Genomic DNA, 23,695 nt, shown 5'->3' with positions numbered 1-23,695 from the left:
TATCAGCCTCAATCCATTACTGGACGTTATCCTGTGGAGGCTAAACTTTCTGACTTCTGGACCAAAGATGTCTTCCCTATCTACGCATTGAAATCTTCCGAACGATTTTAATATGAGGGCAGCGTTCATATTCTCTTTCTAGGCGCTCGTAGAAAATATCCTTGCTCTGCTCGTCCTTGTTTTCCGTTGGGAGACGGGCACAAATAAGGCTGATGTCGAAGAATTTTGCTTTTATGCGGATTGTGGCTAGCCTCTCATTCACCGGAGAAAATCTTGAGACATGTTGTTTCAGTTTCCGACTAACCACAAATCCACAGCCCAATTAATGCTTTGTGTTATGGCAACTATGGTATAGTTCGTCACCGTTTGGTGTTGTTATGACGCCATTCCTGATCCATCGCACTCCCTGTAAGGCGGTATTATCTCCGTGTACGTTTCTTACACATCCAGCGCGTATACTGCAAATTATGGTTCTTTTTTCGTTTGCGTGGGTCGTCAACGTTAGGGGGGTCCGTTTTTACTATTCCTTTGTTTCCCATAGTGATTTTCATAGTTTTCCGGGGGCGGGTTACTGGCCCAGCGCCCCAACCGCATGGGTTTTGTGGGATCGCACATGTATCCCTCGTTGTAGCAAGCCGCTTGCTCCAAGCACCGACGCTCGCCTCCAGCCGCCCCTAACCTGGGAACAGACGCTGATGTGGGCCATTGGTTATTTGAAGGCGCCAATAACTCGCCTTGTCATCTCGAGTATCATTTTCACTCAGTATTTAATAAAGAGACAGTGCCACCTGACTCCTCACTGAGACCCTCTTGCTGAAAATCGCTGACTGTCCGCGGCAGCACTTGCAGCTACTCCGCATTCGAGGGTTGCTTTCTATTTTTCGGGATTGGACAACCCTTGTGTTGCAATCTGCCAACTGACAGCCCCATGAAATATATATATTCTTGATCCTCCTGACATTTTAAATCGATCTAGCCATGTCAGTCCGCCGGTCTGTCGAGAGCACGCACTTGAAATTTTGCACAAATATTTCTTATTAGTGTAGGTCGGTTGGGATTATAAAGGAGCCAAATCGGTTCATGTTTTTATATAGCTGCTATACAAAGTGATCTTGGATCTTGACTTCTTGAGCTTCTAGAGTTCGCAATTCGTATCCGATTTGACGAAATTTTGCACGTGATGTTTTGGTATCACTTCTAACAACTATGTTAAATATGGTCTAAATCGGTTGATAATCTGATATGTCTGCCATATAAACCAACATTGGGTCTTGACTTCAAGAGCTTCTAGAGGGCGCAATTCTAATCCGATTTGGCCGAAATTTCGCATGAAATCTTTTATTTTGACTTTCACCAACTGTGTCAAGTATAGTCTAAATCAGTTCATAATATGATATAGCCGCCATATAAACCGATTTCCCTGTTAGACTTTTTGAACCTCTGGAGGGAGCAATTATTACTCGATTTGATTGGTGGTGGTGTTTTTTTTTTATAACTGGTGTTTTTTCTATTTGAAAAAGTCATTCAAATAACTTTACAAATGCAAAATATGGTGGGGGGTATATACGATTCGGCCCTGTCGAACTTGGCACGCTTTTACTAGATTTTTCTCATATTTGCCTCAATGGGTACGTAGATAAGCAGAATTGTCGCTCTTGCAATGCTTCAGCCAGAAGTATTGCAAGAGCAACCAATGCATCCAGTTAAAAAAGTCACAGTTTGGTGCGGTTTATGGGCTGGTGGCATCATTGGACCGTATTTCTTCTAAGATGAAGCGAATCGTAACGTAACTGTGAATAGTGAGCGCTACCGTGACATGATATCCAACTTTTTTTTGCGCAAAATGCAAGGGCTTCCAATGCATCCAGTTAAAAAGTCACAGTTTGGTGCGGTTTATGGGCTGGTGGCATCATTGGACCGTATTTCTTCATAGATGAAGCGAATCGTAATGTAACTGTGAATAGTGAGCGCTACCGTGACATGATATCCAACTTTTTTTTTGCGCAAAATGCAAGGGCTTCCAATGCATCCAGTTGAAAAAGTCACAGTTTGGTGCGGTTTATGGGCTGGTGGCATCATTGGACCGTATTCCTTCATAGATGAAGCGAATCGTAACGTAACTGTGAATAGTGAGCGCTACCGTGACATGATATCCAACTTTTTTTTCTGCGCAAAATGCAAGAGCTGCCAATGCATCCAGTCAAAAAAGTCACAGTTTGGTGCGGTTTATGGGCTGGTGGCATCATTGGACCGTATTTCTTCAAAGATGAAGCGAATCGTAACGTAACTGTGAATAGTGAGCGCTACCGTGACATGATATCCAACTTTTTTTTTGCGCAAAATGCAAGGGCTTCCAATGCATCCAGTTAAAAAAGTCACAGTTTGGTGCGGTTTATGGGCTGGTGGCATCATTGGACCGTATTTCTTCAAAGATGAAGCGAATCGTAACGTTACTGTGAATAGTGAGCGCTAGCGTGACATGATATCCAACTTTTTTTCTGCGCAAAATGCAAGGGCTTCCAATGCATCCAGTCAAAAAAGTCACAGTTTGGTGCGGTTTATGGGCTGGTGGCATCATTGGACCGTATTTCTTCAAAGATGAAGCGAATCGTAACGTAACTGTGAATAGTGAGCGCTACCGTGACATGATATCCAACTTTTTTTTGCGCAAAATGCAAGAGCTTCCAATGCATCCAGTCAAAAAAGTCCCAGTTTGGTGCGGTTTATGGGCTGGTGGCATCATTGGACCGTATTTCTTCAAAGATGAGGCGAATCGTAACGTAACTGTGAATAGTGAGCGCTACCGTGACATGATATCCAACTTTTTTTTGCGCAAAATGCAAGGGCTTCCAATGCATCCAGTCAAAAAAGTCACAGTTTGGTGCGGTTTATGGGCTGGTGGCATCATTGGACCGTATTTCTTCAAAGATGAAGCGAATCGTAACGTAACTTTTTCCAACTTTTTTTCTGCGCAAAATGCAAGAGCTTGTCTTGCGCGACATGTGGTTTCCACTAGACGGTGCCACAAGCCACACAGCACGCATAACAATGGACTTATTGAGAGGAGAATTCGGTGAACATTTTATTTCACGTTCGGGACCGGTAAATTGGCCCCCTAGATCGTGCAAATTAACGCCTTTAGCCTTTTTTTGTGGGGCTATGCTAAAGCTCATGTCTACACCGACAAACCCGCTTCAATGGAAACATTAGAAGACAACATTGAAGTATTTTTTCGTCAGATACCGGCCGAAATGTTGGAAAGAGTATGCCAAATTTGGACTAAGCGGATGGACCATTTAAGGCACAGTAACGGTCAACATTTGCATGAAATAATCTTCAGACAATAAATTAGTACTATCGAATTAATTATTGATTTCATGCATTTTTCAGAATTTTATGTGTTTTTATACCCACAACCGTAGGATAAGAAGGTATATTCATTTAGTCATTCCGTTTGCAACACATCGAAACATCAAATTCCGACCCTACAATGTGTATATATTTCCGATTGTCGTAAAATTCGAAGACGATTTAACGATGTCCGTGTGTCTGTCCGTCCGTCTGTTGTTATCACTCTACAGCCTTCAAAAATTGAGACATTGAACAGAAATTTGATGCACGCTGGTTAAGTTCTTGAACGGGCCAAATCGGCCCATGTTTGGATATAGCTGCTATATATACCGATTTTTCCATAAAAGTCTAATGCCCATAAATGCTTTATTTTTCATTCTATTTCGCTGAAATTTGAAACATTGAGTAGTTTCAGGCTTCCCGACAACTGAACCAAAGATGGTTCAGATCGGACTATATTTAGATATAGCTACCCTATAGACGGATCCCCCGATAGAGGGTCTGAAGGCCATAATAGGTTTATTTATTACTCGGTTTCGCTGAAATTTAAAACGGTAGGTTATTTTAAGCCTCCCGACATTTGATGTAAGTATGGTTCAGATCGGACTATATTTGGATATAGCTGCCATATAGACGGATCTCCCGATAGAGGGTCTGAAGGTCCATAAAAGCTTTATTTACTACCCGATTTCGCTGCAATTTGCAACAGTGGGTTATTTTAAGCCTCCCGACATCTGACGTAAATATAGTTCAGATTGGACTATATTTAGATGTAGCTGCCATATAGACCGATCTCTCGATAAAGGGTCTGAAGACCATAAAAGCTTTATTTATTACCCGATTTCGCTGCAATTTGTAACAGTGGGTTGTTTTAAGCATCCCGACATCTGACCAAAATATGGCTTAGATCGGTCCATATTTGGATATAGCTGTCATATAAACCGATTTCCCAATAATGGGTCTGAAGGCCATAAAAGGTTTATTTATTATTCGATTAAGCTGAAATTTAAAAAAGTGGGTTGTTTTAAGCCTCCCGACATTTGATGTAAGTATGGTTCAGATCGGACTATATTTGGATATAGCTGCCATATAAACCGATTTCCCGATAAAGGGTCTGAAGACCATAAAAGCTTTATTTATTACCCGATTTCGCTGCAATTGGCAACAGTGGGTTATTTTAAGCCTCCCGACATCTGACGTAAATATGGTTCAGATCGGACTATATTTAGATATAGCTGTCATATAGACCGATCTGCCGATTAAGGGTCTGAAGACCATAAAAGCTTTATTTATTACCCGATTTTGCTGAAATTTGCATCAGTGGGTTATTTTAAGCCTCCCGACATCTGACGTAAATATGGTTCAAATTGGACTATATTTAGATGTAGCTGCCATATAGACCGAACTCTCGATAAAGGGTCTTAAGGCCATAAAAGGTTTATTGATTACTCGATTTCGCTGCAATTTGCAACAGTGGACTATTTGAAGCCTCCCGACATCTGACCTAAATATGGCTTAGATCGGTCCATATTTAGATATAGCTGTCATATAAACCGATTTCCCGATAAAGGGTCTGAAGACCATAAAAGCTTTATTTATTACCCGATTTCGCTGCAATTTGCAACAGTAGGTTATTTTAAGGCTCTCGACATCTGACCTAAATATGAATTAGATCGGTCCATATTTAGATATAGCTGTCATATTAACCGATTTCCCAATAAAGGGTCTGAAGGCCATAAAGGCTTTATTTATTACCCGATTTCGCTGTAATTTGCAACAGTGGGTTATTTTAAGCCTCCCGAAATGTGACCTAAATATGGCTTAGATTGGTCCATATTTAGATATAGCTGTCATATAAACCGATTTCCCAATAAAGGGTCTTAAGGTCATAAAGGCTTTATTTATTACCCGATTTCGCTGAAATTTAAAACAGTGGGTTATTTTAAGCCTACCGACATTTGATGTAAGTATGGTTCAGATCGGACTATATTTAGATATAGCTGTCATATAAACCGATCTCCCGATAAAGGGTCTTAAGGCCATAAAGGCTTTATTTATTACCCGATTACGCTGAGATTTAAAACAGTGGGTTGTTTTAAGCCTCTCGACATCTGACGTAAATATGGTTCAGATTGGACTATATTTAGATGTAGCTGCCATATAGACCGATCTCCCGATAAAGGGTCTGAAGACCATAAAAGCTTTATTTATTACCCGATTTCGCTGAAATTGGCAACAGTGAGTTATTTTAAGCCTACCGACATTTGATGTAAGTATGGTTCAGATCGGACTATATTTAGATATAGCTGCCATATAGACCCATCTCCCGATAAAGGGTCTGAAGACCATAAAGGCTTTATTTATTACCCGATTACGCTGAAATTTAAAACGGTAGGTTATTTGAAGCCTCCCGACATCTGACCTAAATATGGCTTAGATCGGTCCATAATTAGATATAGCTGTCATATAAACCGATCTCCCGATAAAGGGTCTTAAGGCCATAAAGGCTATATTTATTACCCGATTTCGCTGAAATTTAAAACAGTGGGTTATTTCATTCCTCCCGACATCTGACCTAAATATGGCTTAGATCGGTCCATATTTGGATATAGCTGCCATATAAACCGATCGCCCGATAAAGGGTCTTAAGGCCATAAAGGCTATATTTATTACCCGATTTCGCTGAAATTTAAAACAGTGGGTTGTTTTAAGCCTCTCGACATCTGACCTAAATATGGATTAGATCGGTCCATATTTAAATATAGCTGTCATGTAAACCGATTTCCCGATAAAGGGTCTTAAGGCCATAAAGGCTTTATTTATTACCCGATTACGCTGAAATTTAAAACAGTGGGTTATTTGAAGCCTCCCGACATCTGACCTAAATGTGGATTAGATCGGTCCATCTGCTATATAGACCGATTTCCCGATAAAGGGTCTGAAGGCCAAAAAAGCTTTATTTATTACCCGATTTCCCTGAAATTTGAAACAGTGAGGTTTTCTGAGCCTCACGATATCCGACCTTAATGTGATTCAGAACGGTTTGTATTGGATACATCTGCCAAAGTGACCAATACTTTGTTCTACAAAATTGAATAGTGACATATATATTAAACCACTCAATGTCCGTACCGAATTTGAGTGCTTAAGTTACCAAATTTTCACCGGATTCTGACGAAATGGGATTTACATATATACCCGAGGTGGTGGGTATCCAAAGTTCGGCCCGGCCGAACTAAATGCCTTTTTACTTGTTTTCTTTTGAGACATTTTCCTATAGCGCTAAAAAACATAATAATTTCCTTTCCCTCTATTGGATTCTGAAAACTGTAACCACAACAAAAGCAACCACAAATCCTTTGGAAATCCTAATGACATCTCCAGAAATTTTTACTTACCACATTGCTGCCAACGCCTCAAGTTTTAAACTATCATCTGTTTAAATTGAAAAATCACCAAAACCCAAAACGGCGACAACTTATCCATCATTTGAGTGGATATGGAACCATTTTGGGGGGGGGGGTTAAGTAGAAGTAACATAACACCAAACAATTTCAGCAGCTATTTGATTGATTAAAATGCATTTTTTTTTCAATTTTTTTTTGTTCGTTTCATTTCATTATTTTAAAATAGTAAGGGCACATAAAAGCTGATTGTGATGGATGTGTAGTAGATGAAAGTGACATAAAATAGAGTGAGAGAGGGTCAGAGGTTTGGGATATACCAAAAACGAGCCACATATGTTTTTACACTTAATTTAATTAGTTGAATGTGAGACAATGCAATGTAGACGCTTATTTGGGTATTATAATTTGTTGTATGCAGTTGGGGATTCTATTTTGGCTTGGTTTGGCATTCACGCTGAGCCAGCATTTCTAATTGATTAATTAAATTGTCAACGATTTTCTTGAGGGAGACTTGAATTGGAGACAAAATAAATGTGTAAAATGGATATGTGCCTGTGTGGGTGTGTGTTTTTGAAGAGTATAGAATGAATGTAAATTATTTTAAAATCAAATTAACAACAATGATTTTTCTGTTGTCCCTTAAATGTATCCCTCTTTTGTCTTTCCGCCCCCCTCTTGCTGAAACGATTTGACGATTGGGCTTGTTAAGTGTGGAAATTTTTCTTTGTCCCAGACAAGTGTTGCCAGCCAGTCAGCAAACATCCTTCTGCAGGGGGTTCAATATGCCTCATGGCCCATCAAAAGCAGACATTTGCCGCCCGCCAAGCTGCAGCCGCGACAGCATTAGGGATGCTGTCATTTTTAAAGACGCTCATTGTTGTTTTTGTTTTGAACGAGCATTCAAATCGGTGGCTGCTTGAATGACAGCAAGCCAGCACCTGCTCACTATTTTTTTCGCTGCTCTGTACGTATCTTCAACGTCGATTTCTTTTTTTTTTTTTTTGTACACTTTGTAGCTTTTTCCTTGTTGAATTTCCGGTGCGAATTTCTTTCTCTCTTTTCTCTCCTTTTACATTCTTGCGTTTTTTCTTAGATCCTTTAAAAAGGATTTTTTCATTATTGAAAATTAGTTTTTAGCGCCCCCAACAAGGGTGTTGACAGTTGCATGTGACGTCTGTTACCCTATACCAACACTCGAAAAACTTAGAAAAAAATCTAAAACAAATTCCATTTTTAGGATCCAACAGCGTGCTAAGTTTGCCCAGGCCGAATCTTATATACCATGGATCGCATTTGTCAAGTTCTTTGCCTGATATCTCTTAATAGGCAAACAAAGGATAATGGATAAAAATTACCATGCTATTGGAACTATATCAGGTTATAGAACGATTCGAACCGTAACAGAACACTACATGAAAAATTTCTGTCAAATCGGACAAAAATTGCGGTTGTAAGGTCTCAAGAAGTCAAATCGCCAGATCGGTTTATATGGGAGCTATATCAGGTGAAAGACCGATTTGGACCGTACTTAGTACAGTTGTTGTTGGAAGTCATAACAGAACCCTACATGCAAAATTTCAGCCAAATTGGCGTCCAGGGGCTAAAGAAGTCAAATCGAGGTCGCTTTGAAATCCCCAACGACCTACATCGATACTTAGTATCTGTGCAAAATTTCAAGCGGCTAGCTCTACGCGATCGACCGCTATCGTGGTTCCGACATACGGAAGGACATGGCTAGATCGACTCAGAGCGTCGAGACGATCAAGAATATATGTACTTTATGGGGTCTTGGACAAATATTTCGAGGTGTTACAAACGGAATGACTAGATTAGTATACCCTGATCCTTTGGTGGTGGGCATAAAAATGGGGCCTAAATTAGAGAAGAGCGGTATGAATCCTACCATTAATAAATGAAAATGAAAAATGGGTCTATATGGCAGTTGCATCCAAATCTGAACCGATCTGGGCCAAATTGAAAATGGATGTTGGAGGAATCTTACACAACTAACTGTCCCAAATTTCAGCGATATTGGACAATAAATGCGTCTTTTATGGGCCCAAAACCTTAAATCGAGAGGTCGGTCTATATTGGAGCTATATCCAAATCAGAACCGAACTGCACCAAACTAAAGTCGGATGTCGAAGGGCTAAGACAACTCACCATCCCAAATTTCGTCGACATCGGACAATAAATGCGCCTTTTATGGGCCCAAAACCTTAAATCGAGAGATCGGTCTAAATGGCAGCTATATCCAAATCGAAACTGATCTGAGCTAAATTAAAGAAGGATGTCGAGTGGCCTAACATAACTCACTGTCCCAGATATCAGCAAAATCGGATAATAATTGTGGATTTTATGAGCCTTAGACCTTAAATCGGTGGATCGGTCTATATGGGGGCTATATCAAGATATAGTGCAATATAGCCCGTCTTCAAACTTAACCTGCCTGTGGACAACAAAATAATCTGTGCAAAGTTTCAGCTCAATATCGCTATTTTTATACCCATCACCGTAGGATTTTGTCATTCCGTTTGCAACACATAGAAATATCAATTTCCGACCCTACAAAGTCTATATATTTCGGATCGTCGCTAAATTCTAAGAAGATTTAACAATGTCCGTGTATCTATCCGTCTGTCCGACTGTCTGTTGTAATCACTCTAGAGCCTTCAAAAATTGAGATATTGAGCTGAAATTTGGAACAGATACGTCTTTTTGATGCACGCTGGTTAAGTTTTTGAACGGGCCAAATCGGGCCATATTTGGATATAGCTGCTATATATACCGATTTTCTGATAAAGGGTCTAATGCCTATAAAAAATTTACTTTTCATCCGATTTTGCTGAAATTTGCAACAGTGAGTAGTTTAAGGCTTCCCGACAACTGAACCAAACATGGTTTAGATCGGACTATATTTGGATATAGCTGCTATATAGACCGATCTCCCAATAAAGGGTCTAATATCCATAGAAACTATTTTTCATCCGATTTCGCTGAAATTTGCAACAGTGGGTTATTTTAAGCCTCCGAATATCTGACGTAAATATGGATCAGATCGGACTATATTTAGATATAGCTGCCATATAGACCGATCTCCCGATAAAGGGTCTGAAGGCCATAAAAGCTTTGTTTATTACCCGATATCGCTGAAATTTGCAACAGTGGATTATTTTAAACCTCCCGACATTTGACGTAAATATGGTTCAGATCGGACTATATTTAGATATAGCTGCCGTATAGACCGATCTGCCGATAAGGGGGTCTGAAGCCAATAAAAGCTTTATTTATTACCCGATTTCGCTGAAATTTAAAACTGGGTTATTTTAAGCCTCCCAACATCTGACTTAAATGTGGATTAGATCGCTCCATATTTAGATGTAGCTGCTATGTAGACCGATCTGCCGACAAGGGGTCTGAAGCCAATAAAAGCTTTATTTATTACCCGATTTCGCTGAAATTTGAAACAATGCGTTTTTCTGAGCCTCACGATATCCGACCTTAATGTGATTCAGAACGGTTTGTATTGGATATATCTGCCAAAGAGACCAATATTTTGTTCTCCAAAATTGAATAGTGACATATATATTAGACCACTCAATGTCCATGCCGAATTTGGGTGCTTAAGTTATCCAATTTTCACCGGAATGTGACGAAATGGGAATTACATATATACCCGAGGTGGGATTGTGACGAAATGGGAATTACATATATACCCTTCACCATAGGATGGGGGGTATACTAATTTCGTCATTCTGTTTGTAACTACTCGAAATATTCGTCTGAGACCCCATAAAGTATATATATTCTTGATCGTCGCGAAATTGTATGTCGATTTAGCCATGTCCGTCCGTCCGTCCGTCTGTGTGTCGAAAGCAAGCTAACTTCCGAAGGAGTAGAGCTAGCCGCTTGAAATTTTGCACAATTACTTCTTATTAGTGTAGGTCGGTTGGTATTGTAAATGGGCCATATCGGTCCATGTTTTGATATAGCTGCCATATAAACCGATCTTGGGTCTTGACTTCTTGAACCTCTAGAAGGCGCAAAACTTATCCGATTTGAATGAAATTTTGGCACGACGTATTTTGTTATGATATCCAACAATTGTGCCAAGTATGTTTCAAATCGGTTCATAATCTGGTATAGCTGTCATATAAACCGATCTGGGGTCTTGATTTCTTGAGCCTCTAGAGTGCGCAATTCTTATCCGATTTGAATGAAATTTTGCACGACGTGTTTTGGTATGATATCCAACAATTGTGCCAAGTATGGTTTAAATCGGTCCATAATCTGATATAGCTGCCATATAAACCGATCTGGGGTCTTGATTTCTTGAGCCTCTGGAGGGCGTAATTATCTTCCGATTTAACTGAAATTTTGCACGTAGTGTTTTGGTATGATATCCAACAATTGTGCCAAGTATGGTTTTAAACGGTCCATAACCTGATATAGCTGCCATATAAACCGATCTTGGGTCTTGACAACTTGAGCCTCTGGAGGGCGCAATTATCTTCCGATTTAACTGAAATTTTGCACGACGTATTTTGTTATGATATCCAAAAATTGTGCTAAGTATGATTCAAATCGGTTCATAATCTGGTATAGCTGTCATATAAACCGATCTTGGATCTTGACTTCTTGAGCCTATTAAGGGCGCAATTCTTATCCGATTGGAATGAAATTTTGCACGACGTGTTTTGTTATAACTTCCAATAACTGTGCTAAGTATGGCGTAAATCGATATAGAACCTGATATAGCTGCCATATAAACCGATCTGGGGTCTTGATTTCTTGAGCCTCTAGAGTGCGCAATTCTTATCCGATTTGAATGAAATTTTGCACGACGTGTTTTGGTATGATATCCAACAATTGTGCCAAGTATGGTTTAAATCGGTCCATAATCTGATATAGCTGCCATATAAACCGATCTGGGGTCTTGATTTCTTGAGCCTCTGGAGGGCGTAATTATCTTCCGATTTAACTGAAATTTTGCACGTAGTGTTTTGGTATGATATCCAACAATTGTGCCAAGTATGGTTTTAAACGGTCCATAACCTGATATAGCTGCCATATAAACCGATCTTGGGTCTTGACAACTTGAGCCTCTGGAGGGCGCAATTATCTTCCGATTTAACTGAAATTTTGCACGACGTATTTTGTTATGATATCCAAAAATTGTGCTAAGTATGATTCAAATCGGTTCATAATCTGGTATAGCTGTCATATAAACCGATCTTGGATCTTGACTTCTTGAGCCTATTAAGGGCGCAATTCTTATCCGATTGGAATGAAATTTTGCACGACGTGTTTTGTTATAACTTCCAATAACTGTGCTAAGTATGGCGTAAATCGATATAGAACCTGATATAGCTGCCATATAAACCGATCTGGGATCTTGACTTCTTGAGTCTCTAGAGGGCGCAATTCTCATCCGATTTGGCTGAAATTTTGTACAATGGCTTCTCTCATGACCTTCAACATACGTGTCTAGTATGGTCTGAATCGATCAATAGCTTGATACAGCTCCCATATAATCCTATCTCCCGATTTTGCTTCTTGAGCCTTTACAAGGCGCAATTCTTATCCGAATAAACTGAAATATTACACAATGACTTCTACAATGTCAATCAGCATTCTTTTATGTTCCGAATCGGACTATAACTTGATATAGCTCCCATAGGATAACAGTTCTTATTCAATATTCTATGTTTGTCTAAAAAGAGATACCGCGCATAGAACTCGACAAATGCGATCAATGGTGGAGGGTATATAAGATTCGGCCCGGCCGAACTTAGCACGCTCTTACTTGTTACTTGTTCTTCATCTCATTTTTCACCACGTGTCATTTAGTGCCGCCGCCTCCTTGTGGTGTCATTGCAGCAGTTAACTGTGCAATCTTTGGCAGTGTTGTAGACATCGTCTCATTCGACACTTGACATATGAATTCCGTCTGCCGGAGTTTACTCCTTTTATTTGTTTGGCCCAGCATCGCAGCATTTAAGATGGTGGGAAGGGGGTTTCAGTTTTATGGTAATTACATTACTGCTTGCTACGAACTCAAGAAACCCCCATCCTCTTTAATGGGTAGGGTTGTATTTTATCAGAGCAGTTGTTTTGCTTTCTCTGTGTTCTTTTCAAAACTCCTATCCTAAGAATTGTAGTATTTAAGTGTGTAATTTTGTTAGTCTTGTTTTGGCTTTATTTTTAGTACAACTTAATCATTGGTGATTAATTAGTTAAATGACTTTGACTATGCGGCGAAGGAAGAGTGAAAGCTAACAGTGTTTAGAGCCCCTAACACTTAAGCATTGAGAATATATTGCACTTGGCAAAGTTAAGCCAAGTAAACAATGCGAGATTAGAAAAACAGTTTAGCCATGAAATATTTGCAAAGTAAGTTTCAAAGTGAAAATCGAATGAGGGAAAAGTTTTAATGATTTTATTAAGCTTGTGTGTGTGTGTGTGTGTGTTCGTGGGAAAAAATTTAAATAGATCAACAATGTCAACTAACTGTCAAAGTCTAATCCTACAGTTGGCAGAAAATTCAATTTCAGTTTTGTAATTTGGAATCTTGCATTGGCTTCAACAGGGGTTGGAAGAAAGATTTCTCTTAGAATAAAATCTTTTATTTAAGAAAAATCTTTAGTTTGTTTTACCAACTTTGCCGATGTAAGGCTTAAACTTGCCAAATAAGAATTAGCTATAGGAATTATGTATTGGCTTGCCCAAAAAGTAATTGCGGATTTTTCATATAGTCGGCGTTGACAAATTTTTTCACAGCTTGTGACTCTGTAATTGCATTCTTTCTTCTGTCAGTTATCAGCTGTTACTTTTAGCTTGCTTTAGAAAAAAGTGTAAAAAAAGTATATTTGATTAAAGTTCATTCAAAGTTGTATTAAAAATGCTTTTAATTTCTTTTAAAAAATCCGCAATTACTTTTTGGGCAACCCAATATTATAAATATTCAAGAAAAAAACTTCATTACATCCTTGCCGCGAAACGAGGCAACAAATTAAAACTTAATCCCACTGATATCTAGTGCATGATTCTAATAAGTATTCTGTTTCTTGTTTTCTATTACAGGTTGAATGCTTTTCTGGCCTAAAATTGTAAGTAATTATCTTAAATATGTTTTTCCTTCCCCATAAAAGCACTTAAGAAAATTGTTTATTGAAAAAATGCCCACCATAACCCTCCTTGTTATCTTGTAAATGTTGGTTTTTTTTTTAACAACCAATGTTGCTGTATTTAAACATTATCCATTATTCCTCTTCATTCTTCAACATTTAGCAGAAAATTGAAATCACCATCTCAAATCATCGCCAGAAAGTTAAAGCACCCTGCCCAGTTTTACACATGGGGGTCCTTTGAAATTCGTTACAGAATTCTTGGTACACCACATCTGTTGTTCCAAAAAAAAAAAAAAAAAAAAAAATAACAATATTGCTCACTGAGCCATGAAACTTAATTAGAAAATTATTTAAATTAAAACCAAAAGAGAAAGAACGAAAATAATGACAATCAATTAACATTTTCCAAATGGTGAAGACTTGCTGTGAGATGTCAATTGCATGGGTGCGAATGACGCAGGTTCATTGTGATAAAACAGGGGTTTGCCTAAGATTGATGAGATTTAATGTTGTATAGAAACTATGTTTTGGAAGATGGCGCAAACATTCAGTGACTTGGCCCAGAAAAAATAAATCAGATTCGTGTTTTCTGGTAAATGTTGAAGAATGAAGAGGAATAATGCACTCTAAAGTACCTTTTGTTTGAGTCCCATATAACAATGATCAGCTAAATCCCGAATGTTGATATTAGATTGGTGCTCTGCTTCCAAATGGCTTTCATTTGAGTCCCATATTACTATGATCCGCGAACTGGTCCAAACACTTCGTCCCACAGAAACCTGGTCTCGAATGTGGGTATCAATTTTGTGCGCTACTCCCAAATACCTTTCATTTGAGCCCCATATTACCATGGTCGGTAAATATGTCCAATTTAGGATTTTTAGGGGGGGTGGGGTGGTCCTACAATTGGATGTCAGATACGTTTTCTATACCTTTCATTTAACTCCCATATTGTCGTGATTGGGCAGGGCCCATTCCGCTACGCCTTCTTGCACTCTCTTATTATACCCACCACCATAGGATGCAAATTGCAAATTTGCCCATGAAACATTCCACTAAGGAACTGGGGCAAACTTCTCAAATATCACTGAGTGCTGTCCGATTCAAATTTTAAGCTCAATTGTAGGGGGCCTCCTTTCTATAGCCGAGTCCCAACGGAGTGCCGCAATGCGACACCTCTTTAGGGAGAAGTTTAAACATGGCGTAGTACCTCACAAATGTCGCCAGCATTAGGAGGGGATAACCACCGCTGAAATTTTTATACCCTCCACCATAAGATGGGGGGTATACTAATTTCGTCATTCTGATTGTAACTACTCGAAATATTCGTCTGAGACCCCATAAAGTATATATATTCTTGATCGTCGTGAAATTTTATGTCGATCTAGCCATGTCCGTCCGTCTGTCTGTCGAAAGCACGCTTACTTCCGAAGCAGTAAAGTTAGCCGCTTGAAATTTTGCACAAATACTTCTTATTAGTGTAGGTCGGTTGGTATTGTAAATGGGCCATATCGGTCCATGTTTTGATATAGCTGCCATATAAACCGATCTTGACTTCTTGAGCCTCTAGAGTGCGCAAATATTATCCGATTGGGATAAAATTTTGCACGACGTGTTTCGTTATTATATCCAATAATTGTGCCAAGTATGGTTCAAATCGGTCCATAACCTGATATAGCTGCCATATAAACTGATCTTGGGTCTTGACTTCTTGAGCCTCTAGAGTGTGCAATTCTTATCCGATTGGAATGAAATTTCGCACGACGTGTTTTGTTGCGATATCCAACAACTGTGCCAAGTATGGTTCAAATCGGTCCATAACCTTATATAGCTGTCATATAAACCGATCTTGGGTCTTGACTTCTTGAGCCTCTAGAGTGCGCAATTCTTATCCGATTGGAATGAAATTTTGCACAACGTGTTTTGTTATGATATCCAACAACTGTGCCAAGTATGGTTTAAATCGGTCCATAATATGATATAGCTGCCATATAAACCGATCTTGGGTCTTGACTTCTTGAGCCTCCAGAGGGCGCAATTCTTATCCGATTTTAATGGATTTTGGCACGACGTGTTTTGTTATGATATCCACTAACTGTGTCAAGTAATGTTTAAATCGGTCCATAACCTGATATAGCTGCCATATAAACCGATCTTGGGTCTTGACTTCTTGAGCCTCTAGAGTGCGCAATTCTTATCCGATTGGAATGAAATTTTGAACGACGTTTTCTCTCACGACCATCAACATACGCGTTTATTATGGTCTGAATCGGTCTATAGCCTGATACAGCTCCCATATAGATCGATCTCTCTATTTTACTTCTTGAGCCCACAAAGGGCTCAATTCTTATTCGAATTGGCTGACATTTTACACAGGTCTCCAACATATAACTTAATTGTGGTCCAAACCGGACCATATCTTGATATCGCTCTAATAGCAGAGCAAATCTTTTCTTATATCCTTTTTTTTTGCCTAAGAAGAGATGCCGGGAAAAGAACTCGACAAATGCGATCCATGGTGGAGGGTTTATAAGATTCGGCCCGGCCGAACTTAGCACGCTTTTACTTGTAATTTATTAACAACTTTGTCAAAACCTTATTTCTATATAAATTTTTGCCATAAATTAGCTTTCACAGAATGCGTTGTCAAAATTTTTTTCTTAAGAAAATTGTATTAAAATTTTTTTTAAGAAATTTGTTAACTTTTGTTTTATATCGGTACTTATTTTGTCAAAGTTTCGTTTCTAAGGAAATTAATTTTTGCAGAATTAAATTATTAAAATCTTTTAAATTTAATTTTTTTCCTGTACGCAATTAACATTTTTTTCTACAGAAAATTTTTTTAAAATGTTATTTCTTTCGAAACTTTGTTTTGTCATTTCGGTGCCCGGTTAGGGTCTTCCCTAACCTATGTTGGTGGATCTTATACGGTGAGCAAATTGTCTGCCATAAAATTTCATTAAGTATGGTTAAGTTAGTTGAAGATTTTTTAGTTTTATTACCCCCCTCACATACACATAACCACTCTCACACAACAATAGCTTGGCAATTGCTTTCATTCAAAAATAATTTTTTTTTTGGGTCATTATGTGCCAGATAAGCAATCAAAGTTGTAAATATTTTATATTATCTCTTGCAGTTAATAATTGCCTTTATGATAGCAAAAACTCCTACAATAGCCCTTGTGGGAGGAAGTCATGGTAGTTTGTCATTACCATTTATCTGAGATGCAAATCTCTTTCAAACAAATCTATGCACAGTGGGCCATTAAATTTAATGACATCATTGTGGGGAAGGGGAGTAGGGGGAGGTGATGTTAGGGATTGTGTTGGTTGTGGCTAAAGAAAGTGGCCTTTTGGCAACAAATCGTTGAAAAGCAAACCAATCTCAGCCACAAAGCAAAATCATATAAATTCGTCTTAAATTGTCAGCCATATATCAAGATTTTTCTACGGCTCTAATGGCTTCTATTCTTCTGCTGCGTTGACTAAAGATTTTGTGTCGCTCTCTGCCCCCGCTGAACCCAACAATGACACACTCATGATCGAATATACATATATAAGGCCAAACAGTGGCATTAAATATTAACAATTCCAAATGGATGTGTATTATTTTCCTGCCTTCGTTCGCTCTATTTTAGCCTCTCGTGGCAAAAGCATGAATGGTCAGTAATCTTATGCCACCTACAAAAGAAACATAAAGTTGGTGGCGGCAACCAAAATGGTGTAGGTGGATGGATGTTGGACGCTTCGAATAAAGGAAATTGGAGAGGGGGCAGTAGTAGAAATACTTATTGTAATGATAATTTACATTTCAGTCTATTAATACAACATACAATGAATGAATGGTAGAATACCATTACGCACCATGCTGCCATTACACAAACCCATAAGGCAAATTAAAACGCATAAGAACTTCTTAGTAGGGTAGCCATTAATATTTAAAGACTCAATTTGCTCATGTTAGTTATTGAGGAGTAAGATATAGGAAGTGGATTTATTATACAAAATAAAAACATCGAAAGATATATTGCATACATTTAGCGGTACAAACTATTTTCTGAGTTTAGGCAGTAGCAGGCAATTGAAATTTGAGTTAAAGTATATGAATAAAGTTGCTAGCAAAATAACATTATTTAAAAATATTGAGTTCTTTTGTTTCTCAAAAACCGCTTATCAAAATATAATGCATGCTTTTGGGTGCTCATTATTTTTATTATTTTTCCATGGCAAATTAAACAGCAGAAACCAAAACTTTAAGGCTTTTAGGGTAAGAAAGGTTATTGCAATCACCTGATTGGAAGATTATATAGAAACCAAATATATTGCCTAGTTTCGGGAGTATGAAAAAATCAAATACCGTTACAACTGACTATGGAGTAGTAAAACATCAATATCACAATGAATTCCAATTCAGAAACCTTGGTTTGGTGGTTTTAATCGTTTAAACGTTTTAATTAAGGATAATAAAAGTTCTGCATACGTCAAGCATTTAGATTTTAAATCATGCCAGCCCCAAAGTATGCAACAGTCTTTAAAAATAGCACGAAATTTAAGATTTCTGAAAAATATGGTTAATGATTTCTCAGACATAGGGTTATGCTAATATGGTGCGCCTAAAATTATACATAATATTTGAAATATGTGAGTAGACAGAAAAATTTAACCGTTTTTCTTTATGGTTTAAAAAATTTTGAATGCGGTTTTGTAAAACATGATGTAGGTGTATGTTAGATGCCTATTAAAGAGAAAATTGGGGGGGGGGGGGGGGGAAATAATTATTATTACATTTATTGTAATAATAATTACTACGCACCATAATGCAATGCAAAACACATAAAACTTCTTAGTAGGCTAACATTATTATTTAAAGACTCAATTTGCTTATGTCAGTTATAAGGAAATTAGAGATTGAATGTGGATTTATTAAGCCTTCAAAATAAAAAATAAAAGGTTGCATACTTTTAAGGGTGCTTAGTTTAGGCAGAAACAGGCAAATTGAAGTTCGAGTTTAAGTAAATGATTGGCAGTAAAATTAAATTAATCAACAATATTGATTACACTTCTTGTATTTCAAAACTCGGCTTTAAAATAGGCTGCATATTTGTAGGTGTTCGTTATTATAATTTTTCCATGCGAAAGTAAATACCAGAATGTAAATTTTGCGAATTTTAGAATAACAAGGAATTTACAATCATCATACAATTACCTGGTTGTTATTTTTGATATTGACTAACAATGTTGCCTAGTTTTGGGGGTATGAAAAAAATCGAATAGTTTAAAATCTGCCTAAGGAGTAGTAAAACATCAATGTCGCAATGATTTCCTATTCAAAACACTTGTTTTGATGGTCTTAATTGCAAAAAAGGGTAATAAAAGTTCTGCCTACGTTAAAGAGTTAAATGTGAATTCATGTCAGCCTAAAGGTATGCAGCATGTTTTTAAAAATAGCTTGAAATTTAAGAAGAAGAAGAAAATGATTAGGAATTTTTTCAGCCCTTTGGTTATGCTAACATGGCCAACCATTCAGGAGTTATTACAAATCCAGTGCCCCTTAAATTTTGCTTTATATTTCACAATAGAGAAAAATAAAGGAGTTTTTCTTTATGTTTCTAAAAATTTTTAATGCAGTTTTTTAAACATGTTGTAGTTGGATGCTAAGCAAAGGGCAAATTGGGGAGGGGCAAGAATAAAAATACCTATTGTAATGATAATTTACATTTAAGCCTATTAATGCAACCATGCTCCTACTACTACATCATAACGCAGCGCATAAAAACTTATTAGGGTAGCAATTATTATTTAATGGACTTAATTTGCTTATGTAAGTTATTGGGAAATAAGAAATTGAATGGGGAGTTATTATAGTTTCAAAATAATAAAAAAGGAAAACCTATGTTGCATACCCTTGAAAACTTAACTCACAAAATAGCCTATAAAAGTATGAAACGTTTTTTTTTTTTCCTACATTTATTTTGAAACAAGAACACAAATTGAAGTTTGAGTAAAAAATATTAATAAAATTACTATCAAAATAAAATGATTTACCAACATTGAGTACTTTTCTTGTTTCTCAAAAATCGCTTGTCAAAATATAATGCATAATTTTAGATGTTCTTTATTATTATGTTTCCATACCATGCCAAAGTAAATACCAGAATGTAGATTTAAAGAAATGTGTGTAGATTTAAATGTTGTAATGTAGATTTAATAGTTTAGGAATGAAAGGGAATTTATAATCATCTAACAAATACTTGGTTGGTATTTTAGATGTTAACCAAAAATATGGCCTAATTTTGGGGGCATGAAAAAAAATCAAAAAAATGTAGTAAAACATCAATTAATTCCTTTCTAGCCGTTTAAAAGTTTTAATTTAGATTCATAAAAGTACTGCATACGTTAAGGTGTTCAATTCAAATTCATGCCAGCCCAGAAATATGCACCAGTTTTTAAAAATAGCATGAAATTTAAGAAATCTGGGGCATTTGAAAAATATGGCTAAAAATTAGTTTAGCTCTTTGTTTATGCTAACATGGGTAGGCTGTTAGATGTTTTGCGCCTAAAATTTTGCTCCATATTTTACAATATTTTACGAGTTTAGGCAAAATCAGACAAATTTAAGTATATAAATAAAATTGCTAGCAGTGGCAGTTTTCAGCATGCCAGCCAACCCAAAAGCATGGAATAATTTTTTTTTAAATATTGGGTTGCCCAAAAAGTAATTGCGGATTTTTTAAAAGAAAGTAAAATTAAGAATTCTGAGAGATTAGAAGAATATGGTTAAGATTTTTTTCAGTGGTTTCGTTATGATTACATGATAGACCTTTAGGGATATAACAAAAATCCAGTCCGCCCAAAAATATGCTAAACTTTCAACAATATGTGTTGGAAGAATAAATTGGGTGTTGTTAGTTTTTACAAAATTTTGAATGCGGCTTTTCAAAACATGCACAAAAATTCTATAATTGCAATTTTTTCACTCACTGCAAAAATTAGCATACCTTTAGGCGTGCTTGAGTTTTGAAACTATTCAAAAAGACAACCAAGTTAGAATAACCAAAAGTCTGAAAAATTTGTTAATAATATTCTTCCATATTTTTAAAAAATGTTGCATACTTTCGGGGTAATATAAATTCATATTGAATTCTGTATTCGTGCAGTAGTTTTTTGAAACTGAATTATAACTTTTAATCGACTGAAACCACTTAAAACTGTGTTTTGTTTAGTAGTTCTTTGTAATATTAGTATGATGTTCTACTTACTAATATTATTCAAGATCTCAAAATATATATAGTAAACCTCGTCGTGCTAGAATTTGGGCTTTCTTAATGAACAGACGCATTTTGCAATTTCTTTGTAGCTTTCTAGCTCACAATCATTCATTGTAGTCAATTTGATATAAAAGCGACAAAGTCTAATGTATTATTATTATACTTGTACTTTAACACCCTCTCAAGTATTTGTGGAACCCAGTCGCAGCAGCCAAAACCATGTACACAGGCAATTTCATTCACAATTTGCTGCTGCTGTATAAAATTGTCTTAATTCATACTCAAAAGGCAGTTCAGTTGATTCCTCCCCCTTAACAGAAAATTGAATTGTCTTCCCCATTCCCTGTTTCCCCACTATTCTTGTAGTCTTGGTTTAGCTTCTTTTTCTGTTGAAGAGGGCTTAATATGATTTAAGTGGAACTCTAATAATTTGCGTGGGTAAAACATGCAATAACAATAAAAATCTTGTGGAAGTTTACTAAGCTCACACAATACAAAGTTGTATGCTGTGTAGCGAAATATATAGAGAAATAAATCTTGAGAAAATTAAAAGCTTGCCAACTAAGTTAGCTGCCAGTTTGTGGACAGTAGGCAGGCAATACGTATTTAAAAAACCAAGACGAATTTGGAAAATTTTTAGAATTTGCCCAAAAAGTAATTGCGGATTTTTCATATAGTCGGCGTTGACAAATTTTTTCACAGCTTGTGACTCTGTAATGGCATTCTTTCTTTTGTCAGTTATCAGCTGTTACTTGTAGCTTGCTTTAGAAAAAAAGTGTAAAAAAATATATATTTGATTATAGTTCATTCTAAGTTTTATTAAAAATGCATTTACTTTCTTTTAAAAAATCCGCAATTACTTTTTGGGCAACCCAATATAATATTGATATTATTTTGTTTTTATAGAAGAAAAGAACATTTTGTTTAGCTTTCGTTGCAAATATTTGTATAGCAAAACAAAGTTGGGGATATTATTTCGCAGAATGTTTGCAGAAGCTTAAGCCAAGGATTGAATGAAAACAACAAAAAGCCAATAATAAGCCTACCCGTCACCTTGAATAAACTGATCATTCCATTTTACTATAACTTCACTGTATCCATAGTGATATTCAAATAAGAGACGATTTGGATTAGCTGTCGAGTAGCCTTATACAACTCACTGACCCAAATTTAAGCGACATCGGCTAATAAATGCGAGTATTATAGGTGTAAGGCCCTAACTTGGCAGATCGTTTTTTAGGGCAACTCTATCCCCATATAGTCGGATCTGGACCATTTACGGTTCAGATAACGGAAAGTCTAGTGAAACTCACTGTTCCAAATTTCAGCGAAATCGAGTAATAAATGCGCCTGTTATAGTTGTAAGGCCCTAACTTGGCAAATCGGTCTCTATGGCAGCTTTATCCAAATATAGTCTGATTTGGACCATATACAGTTAAGATAACGGAAAGTCTGGTGAAACTCACTGAAACTCATATCAGGTAGTAAATGAAGCTTTTGTGAGCTTAAAATTCTGAATCGCCAGCAGCACCTATAACCAAATATAGTCGTATCGGGATCACATTCGATTCGGAAGGCCTAGTGAAACTGATTGTACCAAATTTGAGCGAAATCGGATAATAAATACGTCTTTTATGGACGTAAGACCCTAAAGCGGCAGATCGGTCTATATGGCAGCTATCATCTGGACCACATTCGGGCCGTATATCGATATATAATGCGGCTGTTATGACTGTAAAACCCTATATTAGGAGATAGGCCTGTATGGCAGCTATGTCTAAATAAGGTCCGATGTGGACGATATTCCTCACGTGTATCAAGCGGAGGCAGGAGACTAATTTCAATTCACTGCTCAACGAAATTGGGTGATAAATGCGCCTGTTATGGCCTTAAGAACCCATACCAGGAGATCGGTCTTTGTGACAGCTATAGCTAAATAAAGTTCGACCGAGACCATATTTGACATCCATGTGAAGGGACTAAGGAAAACTCTTCATTTGAAATTTCAACAAAATCGGATAAGAAATACATATTTTATGGCCTCAAGACCCTAAATCGGCGGATCGGTTTATATATGGTAGCTATATCCAAATCCGGAACGATCTGTGCCATATTGCAGAAAGATATCGAGGGGCCCAACTTAATTCACTGTCCCAAATTTCGACGACATCGGACAATAAATGCGCCTTTTATGGGCCGCTATATCTAAATCTGTACCGATCTGGGCCAAATACACGAAGTATGTCGTAGGGCCTAACACAACTCATTGTCTCAAATTTCAGCAAAATCGGACAATAAATGCGCCTTTTATAGGCCCAAGACCATAAATCGAGAGATCGGTCTATATGGGAGCTAATCCAAATCTGAATCGATCTGAGCCAAATCGAAGAAGGATGTCGTGGGGCTTAACTTAACTCACTGTGGCAAATTTCATCAAAATCGGATAATGAATGTGGCTTTTATGGGCCCAAGACCCTAAATCGGCGGATCGCTGTATATGGGGGCTATATCAAGATATAGTCCAATATTACCCATCT

General features: G+C 37.3%; 1 protein-coding gene across 1 annotated transcript in view; it reads left to right on the top strand.

Moving 5' to 3' along the window:
- The window catches only part of LOC106094496 (frizzled-2), an 870,788-nt gene that overhangs the window by 74,885 nt on the left and 772,208 nt on the right, over positions 1-23,695 (top strand). Inside the window, exon 2 of the mRNA XM_059361204.1 lies at positions 13,842-13,867. The gene's annotated coding sequence lies outside the window, so the exon portion shown is untranslated. The remainder of the gene's footprint in view (positions 1-13,841; positions 13,868-23,695) is intronic.

The sequence above is a fragment of the Stomoxys calcitrans genome, chromosome 1 (assembly GCF_963082655.1).
Source record: "Stomoxys calcitrans chromosome 1, idStoCalc2.1, whole genome shotgun sequence".
Taxonomy (NCBI): domain Eukaryota; kingdom Metazoa; phylum Arthropoda; class Insecta; order Diptera; family Muscidae; genus Stomoxys; species Stomoxys calcitrans.
Note: the sequence above shows the minus strand (reverse complement) of the source record. Positions and strands in the feature narration are given on the sequence as shown.